Source organism: Dasypus novemcinctus, chromosome 15, assembly GCF_030445035.2.
Source record: "Dasypus novemcinctus isolate mDasNov1 chromosome 15, mDasNov1.1.hap2, whole genome shotgun sequence".
NCBI classification, from domain to species: domain Eukaryota; kingdom Metazoa; phylum Chordata; class Mammalia; order Cingulata; family Dasypodidae; genus Dasypus; species Dasypus novemcinctus.
Window position 1 is genome coordinate 95808648 of NC_080687.1, and position 27807 is coordinate 95836454.

At 46.7% G+C, this 27807-nt stretch overlaps 1 long non-coding RNA gene across 3 annotated transcripts in view; it reads right to left on the reverse strand.

The window, feature by feature from the left end:
• The window catches only part of LOC131273465 (uncharacterized), a 129741-nt gene that overhangs the window by 33855 nt on the left and 68079 nt on the right, over positions 1-27807 (reverse strand). For 2 of the 3 annotated variants that reach the window (XR_009180701.1, XR_009180702.2), the window contains 2 exons: positions 20215-20269; positions 15805-16213 (listed from right to left, as the gene is read on the reverse strand). This is a non-coding gene — a long non-coding RNA (uncharacterized lncRNA). Of the gene's footprint in view, positions 1-15804; positions 16214-20214; positions 20270-27807 lie in introns of those variants that run through there. The other variant, XR_009180703.2, reaches the window with a different exon arrangement.

A 27807-nucleotide genomic window follows, 5' to 3' on the forward strand; every position in this document is an offset into this window, starting at 1 on the left:
TGCATCCCATAAGTGAAATTCACTAACGTCCCTTGTGATTTCTTCTTTTACCATTGGTTTTTTAAAGTTGTGTTGTTTAGGGGACTGGATGTAGCCTGATGGTTGAGTGCCTGCCTCCCACGTATGAGATCCTGGGTTCAATCCCTGATACCTCCTAAAAAAATAAAAAGAGCATGTCGTTTAATTTCTATGTATTTGTAAATTTTCCAGTTTTCCCTCTTTTACTGATTTTTAGCTTCATTCCATTGGGTTGGAGACAATACATTATATGATTTCAATATTTTTAAATTTGAGACAATGTTTTGCTACCTAATATTGGCCTTTCCTAGAGAATGTACTGTTTCTTAAAGTGATCTTTAAGAGAATTTCACAACCTGCTTAACATATCCCAGGAAATCAGTGTTAATGTCTTGGACTCTTTTAGTAACTGATTCTGTCAGGCAACTTCTAGAAGCATCCAAAGCCAGACTTGGGAAGCCCTAGCCAGGGCAGGAGAAAATGCCCTTTTGGTCTTGTGAGAGGAAATAAAAGGGATCTCTATCCTTGTAGTATCTGGCCTAAGCCCAAGATTCCAATCCAAAAGCATGACATTTCTAATTTCATTTTGTCTCTGGCACCAGGTGTCAGCCTCGTCACTGGTGTCACTTGCTGAACAAGTTCATTTTCTTGTGTAGTGTGTAAACAACAGAATCCCAGCATTTCCTTCCTGGCCTGGTAATGATGTACTCAGCCAGTTAAATAAGCCCTTTTATCTCCTTGGATTTATGAGATGAATTCAGATACCATAAAAATGACACATATAGGTGGGAACAGGGTTAACCAAGATTCGTTTTGTTCAATTTGTCAAGATATGCCAGGCATCCTGGTTTTGGTGGGGGTCTGTGTGTGTGTGTGTGTGTGTGTGTGTGTGTGTGTGTGAGACCCCTGTATTTAGATGGTAACATTGATCAGAGGTGTGTGGTGGATTGACAGCATATTGCCTTTTTGGTCATCCCTGGTGAAGTAGAACTACTATTTTTCTCAAAAGAATAAAACCCACTCCTTGTGGTTCTTTTCTAAAACAGTTTCAGTCAAAACACTGCCACCCAGTGTTTTGATTAGGAGAAGCAACATAGACCACCCACTTGAAAACAGTTTTCCAGTATATATAGCAAATAACATATTTTCGTAGTTATAAGCACATAAGTCCTGGGAGACTATCAAATAGTTCGTTTTGAGTGTAGAGCTGTCCGGTCCATATCTTGCTGCACCGCAGAGCAGCTATCCCAGCTAAGGGAACCATCGCTCTGGCTTTTGGAATGAATGGTGAGATGATCCTGCCCGCCCTCCCAGCCTGGGTTCCCGTCCGGCGCGCCACGGGAGCCGGGCTAAGGCTCTCGGCAGCGTGGTCGCTCCTCAGGGATCCTGCTCCTGCCTCGGCACCGCCGCGTCTCCAGACACGCCTGGGTCCCGCCGCTCGCCCCAGGAGTGAGTGCAGGTCCCTGCGCTGTGTCTCCCTGTCCTGCTGCCCCAGCCCCAACCGCTCAGGTCGGCCTGGGATTCGCCAGGACGTGTCAGACACCAGGTCCCGCGCCCGAGAGCCCGGGGACCTCGCACGGGCTTTCCAGACGCCCCGGCGAGCTCACCTAAGGGGCGGAGGGAGGCGAGCCCCCCTCGCCTTCCCCTGCAGGGGTCCGGGCGCCCCGCCCCGCCTCTCCCAGCACTGCAGGCCTCCTGCGCTCTCGCACCCGCGGAGCAGGAAGTCCCGCAGGCGTCTAGCTGCTCACTGGAAGGCGCGTTGGAGAACGCGGTGGAATTCAGCGCTCACGTGCTGGGGAAGGCATCGGGCGTTCGTGTTAAACCCGAAGGCCGCGGGGGACACAGAGTGACCGTGCCCGGAAACGCGCCGCCACAGGCCACAGGCAGGCGGGTGGGAGAGGGGCAGAGGCCGCGGGGCTGCGGGGGCTGGCGCTGCGTAGGGGCTGCGGTGCAGCGCAGAGGCGGGCGCGGGGAGCGGCCTCGCGCCCCTTCAGCACCGACTCGCCACCTCCTTCCAGGCGCCAGACGCGGCGGGGGCGGCGCCGCGGGAAGGGCCCGGGTCCTGCCGCCTCCCTGTCCACTGCTCGGAGGAGCCTCGAGGAGGGAAGCCAGGCAGGACTGAGGTCCAGCGTGAGTGGGGCAGGGCTGTCTCGGGCCTGAACAGCACGGGCGGGAGGGAGGCAGGCCAGGGAAGGAGGGGGGAAGAGGCGGGAGCTCAACCACCCAACCCCCACGGCCCCAGCCCAGAGGGGAGAAGACGCCCACTTTCCCAGCCAAGAGGTCATTTGACGGTTCCCTTCCCACGGCCTTCGTTTTCTCTGTAAATTAAGACACAAGCTGAGAGCAAACGGAAAAAATTTTGAGGCAACAGTTTGGAAGAACTGAAGCAGGAGGGAGGAAAAAAGGCAAATGGCAGGAAGTTACATTAATGTCTAAGCAGAGTCGTGTCCAGTTAAGCAATAACAGCGAGACGGGCCGTGGCTCAGCTCCCCACCCGCACGTCCGCCCCACGAGGGCGCGGCGCTTCCCGGGGCAGTGGCGCCCCTTCTCCCCCGCCTGCCCCGCCGGCCCCCGGGACAGGCAGAGACTGGCAGCGGGTGGCGCCGAGACGCACGCCCTGCTGAGGCTTCCCGCAGAGAGGAGCGGCCGCTGTCAGGGAGGGTCTCGCGCGCCAAGGACTGACTTCTATGGACTTGGCGTCTCTTCTCATCTGGACAGCCGCAGCCGTCTGCTTTCGTCGCTTCTTCACTCAGCATCCTAGGCACCTGCCCGCTGCCGCGCGCGGGTCCTCAGCGGCTGGCTCCCGGAGCTGCTGCGGCGATCTGCCCCGCGTCCCGCACTCGCAAAGCACCGAGGCGCCTTCTCGCCGCCTCACAGCCAAGTGCGGGCGCGCTCGGCTCTGGGCTGCTTTTCTGTTTGTTTTTGTTGTTTGTGTTTTGTGTTGAAATGATCCAATTTTATTTGTCATTAAAAGTTATTTCTGTATTTTGATAGTAGAAACAATTCTGATGGATAAAGAAAATACGGTATAGCCATACAATGGAACGTTATTCAGCCGTAACCTTGAAGACATCAAGCTGGCTGAAAAAGCCAGACACAGAAGGACGTATCGAATGCGCTCACTGATGGGAAATAGTTAGAATAAGCACATTCATAGCGCCAGAAACTAGAAAATAGGTTACCAGGGGCTGCGGTGCGGCTAGAGAATGGGGAGGTAATGCTTCAATTGTAGTTTCTTTTGGGATGATGGGAAAGTTTTGGCAATGGGTGGAGTGATGTAGCAATTGTGAAAGTAATTAACACCAAGTTGCATATTTGTATGTGGCTGAAAGGGAAAATTTTAGGTTGCATATATGTTATTAGAATAAATTGTTTTTAAAAACCCATGGGACTCTACAAGGAAACCAGGGAAGAATAACGTAAGCCATGGCTTAGTTAGTAGTGCAGTTATAAGAACATGCTGTCATTCGTAACAAATGCACACACTGATGTAAGGTGCTAATACTGGAGGTGGGATTGGGAATGCTGTATTTTCTATATGATTTTTCTGTAAACCTGCAACTTCTGGAATAAAAAAAGAAACGATTCTGAGATATACATTCCTATAAATTCATACTTGTTTCTAGTTCTTATTTTCCATAAAAAAGCATTTCTAGATGTCAAAAGATACTTAGACAAAGCATATGCATATGCATGCATATTTTGATATATTGTGCCAAATTGGCTGTCAAAAAATACTATAATGATTTATAGTCTACCCATAATACTTGGTGACATCAGCAACTTTTTGCCCTGTCTCCCTTTCCTGGCCATGCTAGAGAATTCCACTTGAACTTGACATGCCCAGAAAGTGAGAAATGGCAAGAACAACAGGTTGGCAGTCCAAATTCAAGAAGCCCACTTTTTTTTAAGATTTGGTTTATGTATCTCCCCCCTCCTCCCACCGCTGTTTGCACTCGCTGTCTGCTTGTCTTCTTTTTTTAGGAGGCAATAGGAACCGAACCCAGGACCTCCCAACCCCAATTGCTCGAGCCACCTCTGCTCCCCAGGTTTTTGGTCCTTGACACTTCGCTGGATCTCAGAGCTCAGCGGTTCACTGAGAAAACATTTAGTTGTTCGAAGTAGCCTCAGTAAATTAAATTAATACATTTTTGCATACATTCTGCTCTTTTGCACAAGGAGTAGGTCAATTAAAAACCACTCATTAGTAGGGAGCAGATGTAGTTCAAGTGGCTGAGTGCCTGCTTCCCATGTATGAGGTCCTGGGTTCAATCCCCCATGCCTCCTAAAAACAAACAAACCAAGTCTTGCTGGGGAGCAGGTGCAGCTCAGTGGTTGAGCGCCTGCTCCCATGTACAAGGTCCTGGGTTCAATCCCTGGTACCTCAAAACAACAATGAAACTTAAAAACCACCCATTAGAGACAAAGTTACAAAATTAATGCTTATAGGCTGGTTTCATTATGGCAACTGATGGTTGTCATTATAAATATTTAGGGGATTTTTCCTCTCATTTACAAAAGTAATACCAGTTACAGTATTTCCCCTCAAGCAGAAAAAAAGTTATGTGCTTCTTCCAGTCTTCTTTTAAAAACAAACAGCACTTTTTATCATAGCCATATATGTATAATGGAAAATTTTCCATTTCACCACTTTCAAGTATACAATTCAGTGGTTTTAATTACAGTCACAATATTATGCTGCCATCACCACCATTATCCAATTTTTTTTTCATCACCTCCAACAGAAACTCTGCACGCAGTAAGCAGTAACTCCCATTCCTCACCTCGCCCCATCCCCACACCCTGGTTACTGGTAATCTACTTTCTGGCCATGATTTTGCTTATTCTAGATATTTTGTATAAGTGAAATCATACCATATTTGTCCTCTTGTGTCTGGCTTATTTCACTCAACAGGTCTTCACGGCTCATCCATGTTGTCACATCAGAACTCGATTCCTCTTTACAGCTGAGTAATACTCCACTGTATGTCTACACCACACTGTTTACCCACTCGCCTGCAGGTGGGCAGGTGCGCTGCTTGCACCTCTTGGCTACTGTGAATAATGCTATGAACATAGGCATATAAATATCTGTTCCAGTCCCTGCTTCCAATGGGATTGCCAGGACATATGATCATTCTACGTTCAGCTTTCTGAGGAATCACCAAACTGATTTCCACAGTGGCTTTAACATTTTACAATCCCTGCACTGTACAATCGTTCCAACTCTCATCAGTGCTTGCTCTTTTCTTTTCTTTTCTTTTCATAATAGCCATCCTGTGGGTATGAAGTGGCGTCTCCTTGAGTATTATTTCACATTTCCCTGATGACCAGTATATTAATCATGCCTTCACATGGGCATTGGCCATTTATATATCTTCTTTGAGAAATGTCAAACTCTTTGCCTTTTTAAACTGGTGTTTTATAGCAGTTCTTTATGTATATTTTGGACAATAAACCCTTTCCACATACATATATGGTTAGCAATTATCACTGTGCCTGTTTTGTTTTGTTTTGTTTTTTAACTTTTTCTTGCTCTTTTGAGGTCACCTTGGTCTTAGCCAGCATTTAAAAACTAGCCCAAATGGATCAGCTTACCAGGTTTTATCAGATGAATATGGTTATTTTTATCTCCAAACATCCCATTGTCTGGAAGCTTTTCTTTCACTTTTCTTTCCTGACACTTCGTTTGGGCCCCAGTTCTGCAAGGAAGCTCCTGTGTGCAGTGAAAAAGGGCACAGCCTGCCACACTGTGACCCCGAACAAGTTACCTGCACATTCAGAGCCTCGGCCTCTCCTTATTCATTGCATCTTAATGAGAAGTGATCAAAACCCAACCCGAATTGCTTCCAGGCAAGAAGTCCTAGCCTCTGGGAATGACCAGCGGACCTGGGAGTGCAGCCTGGCCACAGCACCCTTTGCTGCCTTTTGTTCCTACTTCTTGCAGTGCATCTGTTTTATCCTCCAGCTTTTTCCTAGGTTTTATGTCTTGTGTCTTTAATCACCAGGAAAGAAGTAAAATCCTAGGGGTGAGACTTACTGGTCAATTTCGAGTAAGAAGCTGTCTCTGCACCGTGAGCAAGGGCCAGGTGGTGGCGTCCTTGTAAGAACCGCAAAGACCTCCCGGGGCTTGAGGCAGGGGTAGCTCCTAGAAGCCTGGGGTGCTGGGAGGGCACTCCCACAGGTGCCCGGCAAAGCCTTCTTTACTGGACTAGGAAAGCAATTTTTGAGAAAACCGATGTTAACTTTGTTCATTCTTTTTTTCCTTTTTCTTTTTTTTAATTTCTCTCTCCTTCTTTTAAAATTTCTCTCCCCTTCCCCCACCCCTGGTTGTCTGCTCTCTGTGTCCACTCACTGTGTGTTCTCCTGTGACCACTTCTAGCCTTATCAGTGGCACCGGGAATCTGTGTTTCTTTTTTGTGTGTCATCTTCCTGCATCAGCTCTCTGTGTGTGTGGTGCCATTCCTGGGCAGGCTGCACTTTCTTTCACCCTGGGCAGCTCTCTTTAGGGGGTGCACTCCTTGCGTGTGGGACTCCCCTACGTGGGGGACACCCCTGCCTGGCAGGGCACTCCTTGCGCATCAGCACTGCACATGGGCCAGCTGCACATGGGTCAAGGAGGCCCGGGGTTTGAACCGCGGACCTCCCATGTGGTAGACGGACGCCCTAACCACTGGGCCAAGTCCCTTTCCAAGCTTGTTCATTCTTTTAACTCTGTCTCCTCAGTCCCTGCACGTGACAATTCCTCTTCTAGGTACTGGAGAATTGAAAGAGGAAAAACAGATGCGAGATCTGCTCTAACGCCGCGTGGGGTTCAGCTCTCAGCCCGCCCGCAGCAGCCCCCCAGCAGAGTATCAGCCGTGACGTGGATCAGGCCAGGCGGCCGCGCGCGCAGAGCAGAGCAGCCTGAAGCAGCAGCCTGCGCCGCCCAGGCCTGTGCGCTGCGTGCGATGGGGCACGAGTACAGAAGCTGCCACTGCTTTTACTCGAAGGGCTCCTTTATAAATGACATGCATATGTGTTTACATAGTTTTCATTCTTCTGCTATATGATCTCCTGGTTTTACGTATGTGTATATACATTTAAACACATTCGCATGTGCTCAAACGTATGTGTATGTGTGTGTGTAAGTACAGTAGACGATCGCTACACTGTTTCTGCAGTGACAGGTTATGAATTTTTTTCTTTTGCCACCAGAGTCAACCTTTGTATCAGATTTGGTAGGTTTGTAGAAATTCCAAGTTTTAATGTCTGTTAAATAATAAAATGGAGGATATTTGCACTATGTACATTCTGTTGCTATGGCACTATCCACTGGTCATGCACATTTTGGTGCCCATGTAAACAGTGTACGAGGAAGGTGAAGAGGTCGTAACCTGTGTGGTTACCACACAGGACTGCATTTAAAAGAAAAAAGAAATCTTACAAAACACCGAAGCCATTTGTATTATACAGCCAGCTTCAAGGAAATACTGAAAATTAACAACAAAAGAGACATTCCAACTTTGAAAAAAAAACACAAAACCTCTGAAAACAATGATTACAGAGCTTCATGTTGTTGTATACACAGGTAAAAAAAATATTTCAGGACCCTGCCCTCTGAATGCTCGGCAGGTGCAGCAGTCTAAATTCCTATTAATATAATCTCCCTTCGAATGATGCTTAAACTGTATACGCACTTTGCCCAAATCTCTTTCGTCTTTACATCATTACACTGTTTGACAAGACCGGTATTTGTGCAGTACAGGAAAGTATTAAAATACATTTTATGGTAGGCTAAAGTGCACAGTACATGTGATAGGAAACGACTGCCAGCTGCCAGCCCAGACGTCGGCCGTGAGTGCCCTCCAGCCTCCAGGGCGTGGCGTGGGGCTGGCGTTGTCGTGGGCACCACTCGCTGCCCCTCGCGTGGCTTCCAAACTGCGGGGCTGCTGCTCCTGAAAGCCTCACGGCGGCTCTGCAGGGGGGGAAAGACGCCCCGGCCTCCGCCCAAGGAAGCCTGGGGCGCTCTTGGGGCCCGCAGCTGCCTTCCCTCTCGGCTTCTCTGTTCTGTCTCCCCACGCCCCGCCTGGCCCTTGGCCTTCCAGGCTCCACTTGACCTTCTCCCCGCCCGTGGCTGCCGCCTGGGTCCCCAGGGGGCCTGCCCGAGGCCGGGACATATTTACCAGCGACTCTGAAAGCCACCCGCTCCCTGACAACAAAATCTGGCTTCTCCCTCTCAGAAGGCATCCTCTTTTAAAACTGGGCGTGTGGAAGAGCTGGCTTCCTGCCCCAGGTCCTCTGTGCCTTGAGTAATTTTGGATGGCTCAGGGGTCAGAGCTTCCCTCAGAAACCTTCTTGCTTAAACAACAAACTCTTGAGCATCTCTCCTTTCCTCTCTGGCTTCCTCTACTGCCTTTGGTGCCACACTCCTTAATGGCCCAAGTCACAGTGCGAAATCATACCTCAACACGTGCTTTCCATGACTCCTTTGTGTAAAAACATGAATGTTCTGTGCATAGCAATGTAAGTATGAATCCAAAAACTAATTTCAAGTTTAATGTCTTTTTAAAAAATTTAACTCACAGCTATTTACAAATAACTTTGGGGTGCCCTCTTGATTTCAGTCAGTTGATTCTATCAGGGGACAACAGGGCTGCTGGAATGTAGGAAACTGGATGGAATGCAGAAATATAAATAAAGACCAATGTTCCCCAAACCAAAGTGTAAATAATGCCTCCCCAGAACACAGTTCTTGTCACAGAAGTACCTGTTTTTTGCTTACTTTTTTCCCCCTCAGAGTCATATACACTGGAAAACATGATTAATGAGACCTAGAGCTACCGCATACCTAAGAGGGTGGAAAATAACTCAGTATTTATAATATTAAAATAAAGTATTCAACCACAAAAAAGTAGTAATAGTTTCCTAATTTACAATTTGCATCCAAAGGATGAATAACTCACTAATAAATAATATTTATATAAATATTTTGTATGCTGAAAATATATTGTAAAAATTTGGTGGTGGAAAACCCGACTGTGTCCCCCGCACCCCTCCCCAGGTAGAGCGTGTCTGGTTTTAATAAAACGAGCGCGTCTGGCAGCAGAGCAGTTGTGCCGGTGCCTCGAGAGCGCGGGAGGGAGAAGGGCGTGGAGAAGGCAGCGACGTCGCAGACGGAGGCTCCGGGCCCGCTGCGCGCTGGGTCCAGGCGCAAGTCCCCGCAGGGCGGCTCTGACGGGGCGAGCGCCTCCCCGGGCCTGCCCTGAAGCCTCCGCGACGCGGCTGGAGCCGGAGCGGCCGCGGCGAGACGGGGGCAGGTCCTGGGGCAGAGCTCGCCCCCGCCAGGGAAGGGGCTGGGCCCGGGCGCGCGGCTTCCTGCGACAGGGCCTTCGTCACGGCCACGTCCAGCAGCGCCCCACGGCGACGCGCACTGTGACCAGCCTTCCTCCTCGAGGCCGTGGTGGGGCAGACGCAGCTTCTCCAGGAGGAAGCGCACAGAGCAGGACGCTTCAGGGACCGGGTCTCAGGCAGCAAATTTGGAGATATGATTTGGCCGGAGGGTGAGCCAGCTGGTGTTTGCCGCCCTGCGAGTCAGATACAGCTGGAGGTACTCAGCTCCCTGAGCCACAGAGGCCGAACCCACCAGTCTGTGAAGAAACAACCCCCTGACGGCCGGGCCTGAGCGCAACGCCATCATCTGCCTGTTTCGTCATCTCACAGCGGCCTCCTTCCCTTGCTCTCTCCTCTGTCTGCAGAGAAAATGATTTTTCACAACTGAGGATTGTTCTCGAAAGGCTCCTAATCACCTTGAAATCGGCAATAGATCTACACACTTAAGAAATCTGTACAATGAGTACCTGAGCTATACACAGAGTGAAAAACCACACAGCAAGAACATATTGGCTTACATTCTTATCAAGCAGAATTGCAATAGCTTATCACACAATTTAAAGTAACTCCAATTACCACTTATATAGACCACCCAGTTACACTGACCGTAAGCCACTGACTAACTTCATTTTATTTCCTGAGGCCTCTGGCATGGAGGCATGCTGATGGACTAATACCCTTTCATCGTGGTTAGGAACAGCCTCGCAAAGGACCACAGTCTTCGACATCCTCTCTCTCTTTCTTTAAGGTACGAGGGGCCAGGGATTGATCCCAGGACCTCATATGTGATAAGCCAGCGCTTAGCCACTGAGCCACATCGGCTTCCCTGAGTTGGTTTTTTGTTTGGCTTGTTGTTTTTCAGAAGGCTCCAGGAGCCAAACCTAGTACCCCCCCATGTGGGGGGCAGGTGCTCAACTTTGAGCCCTATCCACTCCCCATATCCTCTCTTTTTAAGATTCTTTCATAAAACGGCCAGAGATGCAAATGTTCCGCTACTTTCTCATGTTATATTTTTGCTCTTAGGAAATGTCCAGCACCCACTACTCAAGGAACACAATCAACACGAGTAATTTCTTGCATGTAGAATCTTTTTTCCTCAACAAAATAGTTTCTAAAGTAACATGACAAAATAGTTTGACCTCTGTCACTGGCCCTGGCCTGACATCATAAAGGCACTCTCCTTCCACGGTGTGTCTGCTTGGCTAGGAAACGCCTCCTTGGCCAACACCCTGTCCTGCCTACTTGATGAGGTGTTCCCTGCAGCCTGATGACCACGGAGCTTTCTTTCTTAGGAGGTACCAGGGATTGAACCTGGGACCTCATACACGTGACATGCGTGCTCAACCTCTGAGGTGCACCTGCTCCCCTCAGATAGTGTTGACGTGTGGAGTGGACAAGCATAAGACAATACAAAACCAGGGCAGTGCTGGCCTTTTACCACAGGTGATGGGAGTTGACTGGAGAAAGGTGGTTCTGGCTGAAAGGATGAGGGGGCAGTGAGGGGTGCCAGTGCTCATCTTCCATCGACCTAGTGCAGCCACCGCACAGAGGGAAGGGGTCCCTGAAGGGAGCTTAGAGCTGGGGTGGGGACGGACTTGCTGTGGTTTTATGGTTGCACAAAGAATACAAGAGGAGAAGGGCTTTCTAAGGACCGGCCAGATGAGACAGCCATTCCAGAAGGCCACTTCCACAAAGCAGACTTAGCATGCAGACAACTACATTTACGCTGACTTCAAATTCAATGAATTCAAATTGCAAAGTTACAGGATCCTCAAGGCTTTCACTGGGAATGTACCAGGACACCCCAAGCGTCTTTCATTGCATTTCTTTTTAAAGCACAGTGCCAAGTCACAGAGTAGCCTCTTCTGAGAAGTACACAAATAATGCTTCAGGCCTGCCTCTGAGGAACTCCTGCTTCGTGTCGCTTCTCCAGTGGGGAATCAGCCGGGCTCCCCCCCAGTTCCCCCCCAGCCTCTTCTGAACCACAGCAAGCAGGGCGGGACAGCAGGTCAGCGATCAAGACTAACAGCTCCCCTGGAAGACCCGGTGAGCACCTACTACGTGCCTTGCACCAGTGCTCTGAATCTGCAGTGATTCTTTCCTCATGACAACCCTGCAAGGTAGCTACTTCTCCATTTTACAGTTGAGACACACTGAGACAGAGTTGAGGCAACTTTGTAAAGTCACACTGCTCGTGAGTAATGCGTCAGGACTCGGAACCCCACGCGGGTGCATCTAGGGCTGGGATCCGCGCAGCCGGCAGCTGCCTCCCACACCTTCCCTCCTCGATGGGCCAGGGCACTGATCTGTGCCACGACACAGGAGGGCCCCTTGCCCTTGGGGGGCGATCCAAGCAGGAAGCCCATCAAGTTCACCATCGGGGGTATCAGAGACCCCAGCCAGCTCGGGGAAGGGGTCCACCTGGCCCCTCAGCTCACCTGACTTCTTGTCCTGCAGCAGATGCCTCGGGGCGGGCTGAAAGGCCAGTCCTGCATGCTCTCTCCTCTCTGTAGCTCCTTTCTTCCCGACAGCCGCCTGCCATGCCAACCTCCAGGCCAGCTACTAGACGGCGGCGCAGCCACTCAAGTCAGCACATGTGCTGTGCTCGCTGCTCCCAGACCAGAGAGCGCCGGCGCCAACCTGCCGGCCTTAAAGCAAAGGTGCCTGAGACTTCTCTCCACACGGGAGCTTGACCTGTCAGCTGGGAGCTTGACCTGTCAGCTCCGCCGCGGGAGCGCCTGCAGGGGCAACTTCTCCCCTGTAAGGTGGCCGCCACACCACCTCCTGGAGGCCTGCAGGGAGACGCCTGCCACTGCTCCCTGACTGCACCCGGGCGCCGCTGCTTCCTCGCCCCCCCTCCCTGAAGAGCTGCTTCCCAGGACCCCTGCCCCGCCACCCCCACGCCCCGCCCGCCACCCCCGCAGGCCTTCTAGTCCCGGCGCAAACGCCCCCTTCCCCGCGTTTCACAGCGCTGTGTGCCCGGCTGCCTTGTCACCCTCTATCCTCTTTACTCTCCTAAGGCTCCCCTAGATCAGGGGTCCACGACCTGCAGCCTCAGACCAACCCAGCCCACAGCATGCTTTAGTGCCTGAAGTTTCTTGGAACACCACCAGGCAACTCATTTACGGAGGGTCCAAGCTGCCCTGGCCCCACGAAGCCCGAGCAGAGGAGTGGTGACAGAGACCTTCCCCTGCAAAGCCTGACTTGTTCGCTGTCTGGTTCTTTATGGGAAGTCTGCCGGACCCCGGTCTGGCACGTGAGCTCTTGGAGGGCATGTTTCGTGGCCCCAGGGGACCCCAGCGCCTAACCCAGGACCCAGCATGAACAAGTCTCATTACATATCCGATGAACGAACAAACGCATCTGAGAATGGAAAACCCAGCAGCTGGACCCTGAGAGTTTTAAAGAGAAAAATACACAGTCTGTAAGCAGGATTAATTATTGAGAATTTCAAAATCTAAAGCCTCATTTTTAAAAATATGTTTCCTGAAAGGGAAATTCTCAGAGGCCCAATCCACACTGTCCTGGCAAATGCCGGGTAGAGGGAGGGCCTGGGACTCCTGCACAGATGAAAGCACGACCCAGAGGTGCACCCAGCAATGAGGGCGGGGGTGTCAGGCTGAGGACTGCTCAGCGTGGCGGCTTCCAGCCCTGTGCTGCTTCTGGGAGTGTCAAAATATCCCACATCTAAAAGGGGCCAAAATGTCATTTTCAAACAGGAAAAAAATATACATTTCCTGAAATAAAATCATCTGGAAACACTTGTCACTCAGCCCAAGCCTACTTTTGGGCTGTTGAAATTTTATTCCATCTGCCAGCACTTTTACCTATCGGTCACTCTTTATTTTTATGATTTGTCCAAAGACCAGCATGGATTTTAAGAGTTAACCCAAGCCAAAAAGCACTATAGTTAATTTCTTACTCAAGAACAAAAGGCGTCAATATATTAAGTGTCTTTATTTATCTTCGTGCACTGCTGAAATGCCCATTCAGCTGCCCTGCTTTTAAGTCCTGTGGGGCCCCTTTCTTCCTCACCCCCCATTTCTTAAGTGTCTAATAGCTGAGGTCCCCTTCTTAAGGCAAGTGCGATGCACATGAACCATAAATAGAAGGAAATCAGTTACTTGTTACTGCAAAATTTGGAAATCGTTAGCATTGAGTGGAGAGTTGAACCCAAGTGATTTTTTTTTTAATGCAGTTAATACCTGGTCATTTTTATCATGCATTAAAAGGAAATATCAAAAAGTGGTCTCTCCTGTGAGAAGAAGGAGATTTAGCATCCACTTATAAGTCACATAACTAAGTCCCTGAACTCTTCTCAGCCTCCAAGAGGCCAGCCAGGAAGCCCGTGTCTGCCGGGAGGCCATGGGCACTGCGGGGGAGAGCCATGGAAAGCTTAGCGCTGAGTAGAACTTGCCAGCCTGGCAGTGGGTGGGACAGTTAATTCAAGCATGAATTTTACCTGAAGGTCCATATTAACTGTGTTCTGCTAGTTACCCTACTACCTGATGAAACGGTATCATCCAACCAATCCCAAAAGCAGCAGCCCATTGGAGTATGGAGATAAATTAATGATGAGAAAGATGAAAACACATCCCAGTAATACTCCAGGTGCCCAAGTTGAAAGACAAACGTAGCTAGAGAACTATGTTGAGCCAGCCCTGAAAAATTAAGTCTCATTGTACGTGATGGTTCTACTCAGTTTTTATTGAGTATTTTCTTCCAGATGGCCACTCAGTATGCATCCACTCTTTGTCCTTTCTGTCCTCCTGCTCTGCTCCCCAGAAAAAGAAAATACACCCTTTGGTGACCCATAAAGGGAGACCTCGAAGCTCTGCAGTCCTGGACATGACCAACCAGCTGGAAACGTGGGAGCTACTCTGGGTCCACATGAGTAAATGTATCAATGGGCCAATAAAAACTTGGAATGATCACCCAAAATGTGTTTATTAAGCAATGTATGGCTCAGGGTGCTTTGTAAGACATTTGTACAAAGGGATTTCACTGTGTTACAGATTTGAGAGTACAAGATAGCACCAAGGGCAGTTCAATACATCTGTGGGTTATTTATACACAAATGAGGTTAGGTAAGTTCCAGATACCCTGTATTCCACCAATGAACATAAAGTTAGAAGGAAAAGGCTCAGTTCACTCAAGATAAGATCGTGTAAAGAAAGTTGCCTGCAGGGAAAGTGGATCTGATTTAGCAACACAGAATCTTTATAAATATACTCCTCTAACTATGTAGGTTTTCCATGGTCTCAACAGCCATGGACACACGGAAATGTTCACAGAAATGAAATGATCTCCTTAGTGGCCATGTAGGAGGACTGTTTGCATCTCAGTAAACTAGAAATTTATCTTGAGGAAGTTAACTTTGTCATCTTGCCAATCTGACTAAGAAACATTTGGTACCCAAGGTTTAAGCTGACTAAATGGGGAAAGTACCTTCACCTAGGAGCTGGGCCTCACATTATAAAAAGACATCTCAGAATCCAGGAATATCTTGGCCTAGATAAGATTCTAATGTTTTTCTGTTAATTACAATCTGGTCACGTTGCTCCAAAAACAGCAATACTTGATAATGTAAGCATTTAAACTTAGAAATAAAAGTGGTTTGCCAGTTAATACCATTAGGAACCGAAGGTGAAATGAAGTTTCTAGCCCTGGACAAACTACACTTTTCTAAAATAAGAGTCATCTTATCACTGACCTCTGTCACAGTAACCCAAGCCCCAGGATGGAGAATGTTCCATGACTCGTGGCTTTATTAGAAAAGAAATAGTCAAGTCATCACATTCTGCATCTGCAGTTATTACACGATGCAGCAAAAAAGCAAAACCAACCATTACATTATTTAAAAATAGAAACCTCCTCCAGAAAATGCCTTTCTAAGAGTCTCAGGGTGGCCTAAAGAGGAGTAAGAAGTAAAAACATAGGGGAATCCGTGTGCGAGCAGGTCCTCCAGTGGCGCTCTAATGAAGTGGCTGTGTGTCCAAAGCACCTGCCCTGCGCCGCTGTGCTCAAGCAGCGGGTGGACTGGCTTGCTGGGGGGGGGAGGGAGCTGGCAGCAACCCACATCGGGGCCCACACAGCTCCCACTGCGGGAAATGGGGAACCCACCCAAATTCCCAGCAAAGCAGCCATTTTCTGCGTGGCAGCCTTCAGCTTGGGCAAGGTGCAATTATTAAAGGTTTATCAGAGGCCCAGCTGGGCTGAGATGCCCGTTTTCCGTGTCCTCTGCAAAGTGGCCCTTCAACAGCAGCTTCCCAGGCCTAGATTAGGGTTTGAGGTAAAGAGCCGCCCAAGGCAAAGACCTCCGCCCACTAAGCCCCCTCCGCCTCTTCTGGAAGCCCCTTTGCTGCACCCAGGGCAGCACGAGCCCACACAGAGAGGGTGCAGGGGACACCGCGCCCTGCTGCTGAGACCTGGGGCGAGGGCCCGCGTGCGCGGCTCTGGCTCTCATTTTGCAGGGAGCAGGAGAAGGTATGCAATGGGAGCTGCACTCAACAACCGGGGTGCTTCCGGAAAACTGGATTCGTAAGCGTCCGGCTTCCACGTGAAAGCAGCCGGCGGGGCGGTGCTGGCGAGGCAGAGCTCACATGGGGGCCCTGGGCGGGGCGGGCTGGCAGAGCAGGGTGTCGGGGTGCATGTCAGGCAGACAGCGCGCTCCAGCGGGGGTGTCCGAAGTCAGCACTAGGCAGAGAACGTACCAGACAGAAGCCCGGCAGGTCCCGGGCAGGAGCGGGCAGGGGTTTCTCCCTGGTGGCCAGCAGGGGCAATGCTCTTTGGAATGTGACAGACTCCAACAGCAGGATGTCACCTGGAGAGCAGAGGTCAGCGCATCCCAGCAGCCGTCAGAACAGGAGAATGCAGACGATTAAAAAGACATAAGGGGATTACTTAAAAAAATGAATAAAGAGGAAAAAAAAGACACAAGGAGGAAGTGGGCTTGGCCCAGTGGTTAGGGCGTCCGTCTGCCACATGGGAGGTCTGCGGTTCAAACCCCAGGCCTCCTTGACCTGTGTGCAGCTGGCCCATGCGCAGTGCTGATGCGCGCAAGGAGTGCCGTGCCACACGGGGGTGTCCCCACGTAGGGGAGCCCCACACGCAAGGAGTGTGCCTGTAAGGAGAGCCGCCCAGCGTGAAAGTGCAGCCTGCCTAGGAATGGCGCCACGCACACGGAGAGCTGATGCAGCAAGATGACACAGCGAAAAGAAACACAGATTCTGGGTGCTGCTAATAAGGATAGAAGCGGACACAGAAGAACACAGTGAATGGATACAGAGAGCAGACAACTGGGGGGGGAGGGGAGAGAAAAATTTAAAAATGACAAAGGACGGCTGGGGAGAAGCACATCTTTTGGTTACCAGCAAACAGCAGGGTTCTGTAAGCCCTCATCTCAGGCAGGTAACACCTTACTCGCCATCAAGGCTTTGAATCCACTCAATCAGGAAAGTGGGCTCCCCAGCATCCTTTCACGCAGACCGGACAAAGAACTCCTTCACCCAGAAATCTCATCTGGGGGAAGAGTGTGTCCTGCAGTTTGCATGTCCTGCTGAATTTTGAAACTCTGCTATATATTCACCAATGATAAAAATGGCTTACATTTAGGTGTATTTTAACATGTCAACTGCAATGTCGAGAGTTTCCTATGTATTGCATTTCATCCTAACAAGTATATGCCCATTATGGAGAAGAGCAAATTAAGTTAAAAAGAGGTTAAGGATGGGAAGTGGACTTGGCCCAGTGGTTAGGGCATCTGTCTACCACATGGGAGGTCCGCGGTTCAAACCCCGGGCCTCCTGACCTGTGTGGAGCTGGCCCATGAGCAGTGCTGATGTGCACAAGGAGTGCCCTGTCATGCAGGGGTGTCCCCCATGTAGGGGAGCCCCACATACAAGGAGTGCACCCTCTAAGAAGAGCCACCCAGCATGAAAGAAGTGTAGCCTGCTCAAGAATGGCATCACACACACAGAGCTGCCATAACAAGATGACACAACAGAAAGAAACACAGACTGCCGGTGCCACTGATAAGGATAGAAGTGGTCACAGAAGAGCACACAGTGAGTGGACACAGAGAGCAGAAAATGGGGGGGAGGGGAGAAAAATTAATAAAAAATAAATCTTAAAAAAAAAACTTTTAGAAAGATTTCAAGGCAGAACTTCCTCTACTTTAGAAATAATGTTTTTACGTAGTAGAATGAAAGGAGTAATGAAAGGAAGAACTTCTTGGGCTCAGTATTTTCTCAGCCCTGGCTAAGAAAATATAAAAAGGGAATGAGTTGACAAATGAAAATAAACTGACTAGTACATTTATTTAAATCACCGGTTCTTAACCAGGGGTCCACAGACCAAGATTTCAGGGGGTCTGTGAGCTTGAATTGAAAATTTTAAAAATCAACATTATTCTTATGTGGACGTGTTGGTGAGGGTATGATATGTTTATTGAATAATACACAGTATAGTGTGGACTTAGTATGACTTTTATTTTGATGTAGTGTGTTCTGAATGCAGTGGATAACTGCCTGCAAAAAGGCTGCTAAGGATGGCAGAGATGGTTTTATGACATCATGGGACAAGTCAATTTCTAAATGTTTCCTGAAAATGACCAATTCAATGGATGTTGAACCATGTAAGGTTATCAGGTATTGAAATTAAGGGAAAGTTGTAAAACATAATTTTGAGTAATCCTAAAATTTAGTTTGAAGACATACTGATGTTGAATGTCATAAAACTATCTGCTGTTACATTCTGAGAAGGGGTCCATGGTTTTCACCTGACTGGCAAAGGGGTCCATGGAACAAAAAATGTTAAGAACCCCTGATTTAGATCAACTTTGGTTTATTTCCATTAGCATCAGGTAATTTTCATATACAAGTACTACACATGTTAGATTTACACATAATCATTTTTGTTTGGGCAACTGTAAAGTGGTATTGTACTTTAAATTTTGGTATCCTCATGTTCAATGTTTATATATAGAAATACCATTTTTTACATTTACTTTGTATCCTGCTACATTAGTGAACTTATTTGTCCTAGGAGTTCCTTTTTTTTTTTTAATCAATTTCTTGGGAGTTTCTGTGTAGGCAATCATGCCATTTCTATATAGGGAGAGTTTTATTCTTTCTTTCCCACCTGTATGCCGTTTATCTCCCTTTCCTGCCTTACTGCACTGGATACAACTCCCAGCACTAAGATGAATAAGAATGATGAGAGCAGAGATTCCTGCCTTGTTCCTGATCTTTGGGGGCTAGCATTCAGTTTCTCACCATTAAAATAATGTTAGCTTTAGATGTTTTGTAGACGTTCTTTTTCAAGTTGAAAATGTTCTCTTCTATTGCTTTATTTCTGCCAGTTTTTTAAAAAGTCATGAATGAATATTGAATTTTATCAAGTACTTTTTCTTCATCATTTGACATGCCCAATTTTTCTTCTTTAGTTTGTTGAGGTGGTGGATTACACTAATGGATTTTTAAATATCAAACCAGCCTTGCATTCCTGGAATACACCCTACTTGGTCATGGTTTATAATTGTTTTGATTATTACTTGATTCTATTTGGTTAATATTTGGTTAAATCTGGCTTCCTAAAGTAAATTGGGAAGTGGTACCTTATCTTCTATTTTCTGGAAGAGACTATGTTAATTTTTCATTGACCATTTCATAGAATTCACAGTGAAATCATTAAGGACTAGAGACTTTTAGTTATCTATTTCATATTGGGTGAGTTGTGGTAGTTTATGTTTCACAAGAAAGCAGTCCACTTCATCTAAGTTGTCAAATTTCTGCTCTTATCTTTATTATTTCCTTCCTTCTGCTTATTTTGGGTTTATTTTATTTTTCTTATTTTAGGTTTCTGTGATAGGAGCTTAGATTATTGAATGAGAGTCTCCTTCTTTTCTAACTATGCCATTAGTTCCTCCTCAGCAGTACTTGGTGTCTCATAATTTCTGCTATGTGCATTTCATGGTCATTCAGTTCAATGTATTTGTTTTCCTTGACATATTCTCTTTGACCCATATATTAGTTATAAGCAGGTTGTTTAGTTTTCAAGTATTTGGGATTTTCTGTTATCTTTTTGTAACTCATTTCCAGTTTGATTCCAATGTGGTTGGATAACACATTTTGTATGGTTTCAATTATTTCAAAATTTTTGAGGTTCTTTTTTTATGGCCTCAAAAACACGAACCAGTCAATTCCCATTATTAAAGCCAACCCATTGTATATATTGCTGTTAAGAAACAAAAACATATAGGATGCATTGTTTATTTATAGAACTCACTGCTATCTGAAATGATGTATTTGCTTCCTTGCTACTTGCTATATCTTCCCAATAGTATATACACTTCATAATAGTTGGGCCCCTTTATTCTCTCCTACATCCCATCACCTCATCTACCATCTGGCTCATAGTAGCAGTCAACACATAATTGATTGTGAAAAATGAAGATTTAGCATACTCTCTACCATCTCCAAAAAGTTTTCTTGCCCTTTTCTAGCTCACAATGATCATACTTCCCTTTGAATGCAAAAAACTTACATAGCAATGTATAATGTGCTGCCTTTAATAATCACTACCAATGTCTTCTTCCTTGGCAATTGACACTTCCACTGTTATTTGACCCTCTATATATTTATTTATTATCTTCCTGACTAGATACAAAGACAGAGGGTAGTCTAGTACCACCCACCTACCTTCCAGGAGCTGTGCTGGGACTTGAAACCAACACGGAATAAGCTACTGATGGCCCCTACCATCACCCTATTTAAATTCCATTCATTGAATCCTCTATGACACCAACCCCAAGAATTCACTCACCCTTAGTGGGAACTCAAATAGCTATTGAATGGCTGATTAACAAGCTCTGGCAAATCTGCAGGACAAAGGAAGAATAACAACAATTATTTTAAAAATAAATAGAATCTTATCACTAAGTAAATAAATGGCAGTGCATTATTTTAAAGTATAAACAAACTGATATGATACTAGCCTTTATATGTATGTATTAAGTATTTCTACTTATATTAACTCTCATACTCCTCATAAAACTATACTGGGAACTAATTGCTTTTTAAAACTGAAAGTCAGGGATGTTAAGTCACTTGCCCAATTTCAGTCAGTATGTGACCCAGCTAGAAATTGCAACCAGGCCTGTAAGTAGTGCTTCAAATTATATATATTTTCCTTTTACTATAGCATGCCACTACAACTCTAAAAATCATTATTCACTTATAACATAGCTCTTGGGTACCACCTGGAGTTTTTCCACCAATTCTTTTTCTTCTTTCATCTGTTCCATTTTCCTCTGAATTGTGAACTGTGGGTCTACAGATTCCAAATTTCTCTGAGGTCTTAGAAATACCAGGATATAAAGAAAAAAAAAAAGCCTTTATGCATTCCCTTCTATAGGTTGCAATATGTGACTATTCATATTCAAATCAAACAGTTCATTTATACCAAATTATTGACTACTCCACAAAGAAATTCCTACTTGACATGGGAAGCTTGAATAGGGTAATCTAAAGGAGACTGTATTTTAAATTATATTGGTTTGTATAGACTAACAAGCTATACTTTTGGGTGACAATAACCTGATTCCAGGGAAGGATTTGGGTCACCATGGGAACCATCCCAGTCCATTTCTTCAACAGACATCCCTCCTCTCTTCATTTCTCCACAAATTTTATTCAAAGCTTTAATTTACCTTCGAGGGTTCAAAAATCCTTTCATTAAAATCAGATAACTAGTTCCCAATGTGAAGACCCTGGAATTGCTTTGCAAGTTAAAACTCAGCACAGGTCGATGTTCTCATTGGCTCATGTTTTTCTTGCACATCTGGGTTAAGAACTAAGTGACGCCGCACAGTAGGACACTTTTGAGTGTGGAGTGGAAAAATTCTGCCTTCTCTCTTGTTGCTGACAGTGTCCCCCAAAAAGTGAGTGCTTTTAGAGATGAGTGCAGACTTCTTTGAGAAAGGCTGGGCAGGTTAGGGGCAGTTCAAGAGATCATGGTTTGCTTCAGGTCCTTAAACCAACAACCTCCAGGAAAAGAAACTAATACCAGCTCTTCCTCTGAAAGGCGCAAGAAGCCAAAACAGAAAACATTTTTCCTCTAAACTGCTCAAGGATAACATATTATAAAGAACAACAAGAAGGCACAGAATATTTCATGTAAGGCAGAGTGATCATAGCAAAGGTCAATTTTTTCTCTTAGTAGTGAGGTACGTTCATTGCAATTGATGAACACATTTTGGAGCACTGCCATTAAGCGTGGATTAAAGTTTACATTGCAGTGTACCCTCTCTCCCACACAGTTCTGTAGGCGTAGCAAGGGTCTTAAACCAATTTTTATTGTAATACAAGGCCCAGGGCAGATTAAACTTGAGTTTTTACCTTCCTTGAGGTTTTAGCCTATTAAGACTTCAACTTTGCATGCACATGAAGGTGGCAAAGGGCTGTCAGGGCCTTATTTAGGTCCCCCTGCCCCTTAAGACCTTAAGATTGCAGGGGGCAGGGGAGAGGGGACCAACGGGGGAGAGGAGGGGTTTTTAAAGGAAATTTGGGGCAGAGAACTCCCGTTTTAGAAATCAGCACCACACCGAAGGCTGCCTTGGCAAGCAGCAATTCTAACAGCATCAATCACCATTGTTTAAATACTGTTCAGTAAGAAAATTGTGCAAATTTCATTTTATCCTGACAAACATTACCTAATGGGTAACTTTAGAGACTATTTCAATTTATCAGTTCTTAAAAAATAAATTGTGGCTTACAAATATATTACTTTAAGGAAAAGGATCTGATTTCGCTCCATATGGGCAATTATCCTGTGTTCCCCCAACTGTGTCACTGTACTCTCCTTTTGTACTTTTGAACCAAACCACTTCAATAAATGACTGGTGCTCTCCTTCTCACTTCTCAGTATTTTCTTTCTGAACCAGTTCTAGGATATTTGAATGAGCATTCTGAGGCCGTCTGGAAGATTAGCACTGACACGTCTTAATGAAGCCCAGACACAGAGTTAATACAAGTAAATGGAGAAGGAGAATGACTAAACGCACAAAACGCCTTGCAGGACCTCAGCGAGGAGCCAGCCCACCCGATGAAGTCACGGGAAAGAGTGCCAAAGGCATGTCACGGAAGGGCTGTCACCAAGGTGCACAAAGGCCAAAGCCCACAGGAAGTGAGGCAAATTGTTTTAAATATAAACACACGGCCAGCACGGGAAGAGAGGGCAGCGAGACCCGGCAGGGGGAGACGAGCCGCTCACAGACCACGCTGGGGAATGAGCAAAGCTGGACAAATTAAGCGTGGAAGAAACCGGAGACTGCACTAAACGACTTTACACCAGAGAGCCAAACAAAGCTTCCCATTTGAGAGTAACAACCGGAAAGGATACAGATCAAAATGTAAAATCTAGAAATAATCCACAGCCCCAAAGAAAAGTCAACGGAATTTACCAAAAAAGTCAAGGAATGCAGTTAGAGTTGGGTATTACACATGTGAGCCAGCAGGGGGCGCCGCAACTCTGTTGAAAAAAATCTGTTGCTTTTGAAGTTTTCCTTTGCCTTTTTCCGGGGGTAATCTTATCTAATATAGCATGTTTAATATATTCAATATGTTTTTATTGGCAGATTTCATTCTGAACAAAAAACTATCAGGAAGTTGAATGAACTGTGAGCTTCTGTTTACAGCACTCCATTAAAGTTTCCATTCCTCCTTAGAGCCTAGTGTGAAATATCAGTATATTGGGGCTTAATTTCCTGGCACCACTTTTCAGTTTAAATCCTTGTGCATCTTAAAAATACAAAATGCATGTTTGGGTGTTTGTTGTATGAATGTTAAGCAATCAACAGGTTGATACACATTTGAACTGTGGTTTTGTAAATGACCACTTTAAATGTACATAAAATCATTGGAAACCATGACTATAATGCTACTAGTTCTCTGGTATTAATTATGATGAAATATCTGAGAATTTAAAATGAGTTCTTTAGGGTAATAATAAATCCACCAAGCAAGAGAGTGAGAGCTTGCTTATTTTGCTGGCTTTGTTAGGACAGCATAATTATATTGGGGGATGTGGAATTATCTCAACTGATAGAGCATCTGCCTACCACATGGGAGGTCCAGGGTTCAAACCCAGGGCCTCCTGACCCATGTGGTGAGCTGGGCCACATGCAGTGCTGCTGCGTGCAAGGAGTGGGCCATGCAGGGGTATCCCCTGTGTAGCCCCATAAGGAGAGCCGCCCAGTGCAAAAAAAGTGCAGCCTGCCCAGGAGTGGTGCTGCACACACGGAGAGCTGGTGCAGCAAGATGACGCAACAAAGAGAGACACAGATTGCTGGCGCCACTGACAAGAATGCAAGCAGACACAGAAGAGCACACAGCAAATGGACACAGAGAGCAGACAACAGGGATGAGGGAGGAGAGGAGAGAAATAAATAAAACATAAATCCTAAAAAAATTATTATATTGGGGGTCATTAAAGTAGCTCTGGTTACACTGCCTATTTTTTTCTTTCAAGTTATATTTAAATAATAAATCCAGTGAGCAGTCTGGATCAAGCCTTCAGTAAACAGCCTATTGAAGAATTGTCCTGGCTTTCCTTAATTTCTTATCTCTAAATTTCAAGAACCTCCTAACTTAATTCAGGGACAATTTTAACTTGCAGCTATAAGACAACATTAACCAGTAGCCCCAGTGTGGCAGCTGGTTTTCAAATCAAATGCTACCCTGTCTGCTTAAGTAGAAAAAGGAACAGCAAGAGAGAGGCATGAAAGCAGAATCTATGTGTGTTGTTATGCGTGTATGAATTCATGAGCATGTAAGGAAGAGATTAGAAGAGACAAGGGGTAGGTAACTGAAGGTGTGGAAAAAATGAATACTGCTCCACTGTTTTAATACCATGTATCATATAAGTAATAGAGAACAGAAAAGGAGATTTGCTTATGTTTGTAATTTACTTAGTGGAAGGGGCAAACTTCTAAGCAAAAGACTGCAGGGAATGAGGAATACGTTTATGCAGAATATCAAATTCATCTTTGTAGGTACAGGTCAAATTCTACGGGTTTTCCCATTATCTCCGCCTCTTCTTCCACCGTCTTCTGCATCCTCCAGCCATCCTACCCCCAAGCCAGAAAGGACTTCTGACTCCCATGAACTTATACAAGTCTGTATCTGTGTCTCTTTCACACCACTCACCACTCTGTCCTACGGTATGGATATGTTTCTCTCCATTATGTATCTGTAAGAGTCTGCCTGTTTCCAATTTGTAGCCTCGACTCCTGCTCCACAAAGCAGTGAGCTTGGGCAGGGTGAGTCTGTTGTATGAATAACTGAAACGACTGTTTCCAAAACTGCCACATTCCAAGACAGTATATTTGGACAGTATCTCTGCAGAGAAGATAATCTGGTTAACCCATCACATATAGTTTTCCTTTTATGAGAAATCTCCTCCAGCATAGTTTCCAGAGCTGAATGCATGAGACTCTGAAATAAAAGTCCCAAGAAAGCAAAAATGTTGCCTGCCTTTTTCAGAGCTTTGGCCATAGTAACAAGCACATACTAGGACACAACAGACATCCATTAGACGTTTGATGGGCCAAGGAACCATTTCTCTCCTTGTTTCTAAGAATATGTTTCCATTAAGCAAATAAAGTCTGCCACTTTGAACATTCCTTGAAATGCTCTTTACCATTTATCTGTTTTATGAAATACACTCTTCATATAAAATTATTATGACTAATAATTTTATTTTTAATTTTAAAAGATTTATTTATTTAATGTCCCCCTCTCCCCCCATTGTTTTGCACTCATTGTCTGCTCTCTGTGTCCACTCACTGTGCATTCTTCTATGTCTGCTTGTCTTCTTCTCTTTGGGTGGCACTGGGAACCGATCCTGGGACTTCGGAGTAGGAGAGAGGTGCTCAAACTCTTGTGCTGCCTTGCTGCACCAGGTCTCTGCTTGGGCCAGCTTGCCTTTATCAGGAGGCCCCGGGAATCGAACCCTGGACCTCCCATAAGGTAGATGGGAGCCCAGTTGCTTTAGCCACATCCTCTTCCCAGTCCTAAATTGCTAACCAATATTCATTCCTGAAATGTAACTCAATGAGAGGGGATTTTCTTTCTTTCTGAAAACATGAGGTTTTGAAATGGAGTTTCAAGTGGTCTCCTCAGAAGGTAAACGTACTGGATGTCATGCTTAAGACACAAAAATAAAGAAAAGCTATGTGGTGGCTCAGAAAAAAACATCACGAGCTTTAGATCCAGGCCAACATGAAATCTTTACTAGTTCATTCTTTCATTCACTCTGGTGTCCCACAATTAATCAGACCCAGTCCCTGCCCTGAAAATGCTCAAACATCATCTCTTGGGAAATTTACTCAAGCTCAGTGGCTATGATCCCTAACTGCTCATTCACATCACATAAAAAGCTTTCTAAAAGTTACCGGTGCTTAGATTCCAAGTCACACCAAATAAATGAGCATTTCTGAGTGTGGGGCCTGGGCAGCTTCAGGCTTAAAAACACCAGGGGTGATTCTAATACACGGCCAGGGCTGAGAGCCACGGAAAAGCTCTCCAACGCTCCATTTCTTCACTGTTGTAACAGGGAAAAGAATACCTCTAGTGAAGGGCTGTCCTACAGAATTAGAGAAAATGCCCGTACACTGGCCCAAGGGGGACATGTCAATTAATATTTAGAGATGAGTTTTAAATAAGTATAAATCAGGATCTACCAATTCATAGCTAATGAAAAAAAGGAGAATGACTCAAGAGAAGATGGTTAGGGTTTTTAACCTCCAAAGTGAGGGAGGAATGGAAAGACAAAGCCCAGTAAGAGGACACAAAGGCAAGGGCCCAAGCAAAAGGTGCATTCCCTGTCCCCGTCCACCCCTGCGCACAGGCCTGCACACACGCACCCATCCCATCCACCCCTGCGCACAGACCTGCTCAAACGCCCCCATCCCATCCACCCCTGCGCACAGGCCTGCTCACACGCCCCTGTCCACCCCTGCACACAGGCCTGTGCACACGCCCCCATCCACCCCTGCACACAGGCCTGCTCACACGCCCCCATCCCATCCACCCCTGTGCTCAGGCCTGCTCACACGCCCCCATCCACCCCTGCGCACAGGCCTGCTCACACGGCCCCATCCCATCCACCCCTGCACACAGGCCTGCGCACACACCCTTCCCCATCCACCCCTGCACACAGGCCTGTTCACACACCCCCATCCCATCCACCCCTGCACACAGACCTGCGCACAAGCCCCCATCCCATCCACCCCTGCCCACAAGCCTGCTCACACGCCCCCATCCACCCCTGCACACAGGCCTGCTCACACGCCCCCATCCCATCCACCCCTGCACACAGGCCTGTGCACACGCCCTTCCCCATCCACCCCTACACACAGGCCTGCTCACACACCCCCATCCCATCCAGCCCTGCACACAGGCCTGCGCACACACCCTTCCCCATCCACCCCTGCACACAGGCCTGCGCACACACCCCCGTCCCCATCATCCTTGGGGGCAGGACTCGGGGTGGCAGGAAACTCCCATGAATGATTTTCCAGTTTCATATCTATCACCTTGAAGAATGAGCTTTAGGGAAACGTGGTTTTCAGAATGAGATATTTGGAATAAGATTGTGGAAAGAAGGGAAAGGAGGGAGAAATGTTAAAAAACAAGACAGTGCACTAGGTGCTGAAATGTCAACTTTACCAAAGAGAGTACAGGGTTAAAAAAACAAAGGGGGGAAGCGGACTTGGCCCAGTGGTTAGAGCGCCCATCTACCACATGGGAGGCCACGGTTCAAACCCCGGGCCTCCTTGACCCGTGTGGAGCTGGCCCATGTGCAGTGCTGATGCACGCAAGGAGTGCCCTGCCACGCAGGGGTGTCCCCCACATAGGGGAGCCACATGCGCATGCAGTGCACCCCATAAAGACAGCCACCCGGCATGAAAGAAAGTGCAGCCTGCCCAGGAATGGTGCCGCACACATGGAGAGCTGACACAGCAAGATGATGTGACAAAAAGAAACACAGATTCCTGTGCTGCTGACAACAGCAGAAGTGGACAAAGAAGAACAAGCAGGAAATAGATACAGAGAACAGACAACTGGGGTGGGCATGGGGGGGCAAGGGCCGAGAGAAATAAATATTTAAAAAAAAATTAAACCAAAGGGAAGGCGATTTGGAGAAGTAGGAGCCTGTGACCACCCCCACCTGAAAGGAAAATTCCACAGCCCCCTAACCACATATATCTCGCTTCTGTAACAAGTTTGTTTGACTGTAAAACCTTATCTCAGAGCCTCCTCCTGTAGAAAGTCTCCTCAGCCCCTGCCAAAAGACCAACCTGACCCAGACCCTTGTAAATAACAAGAACTCCCCAACCGCTTGTCTCTGCTGATA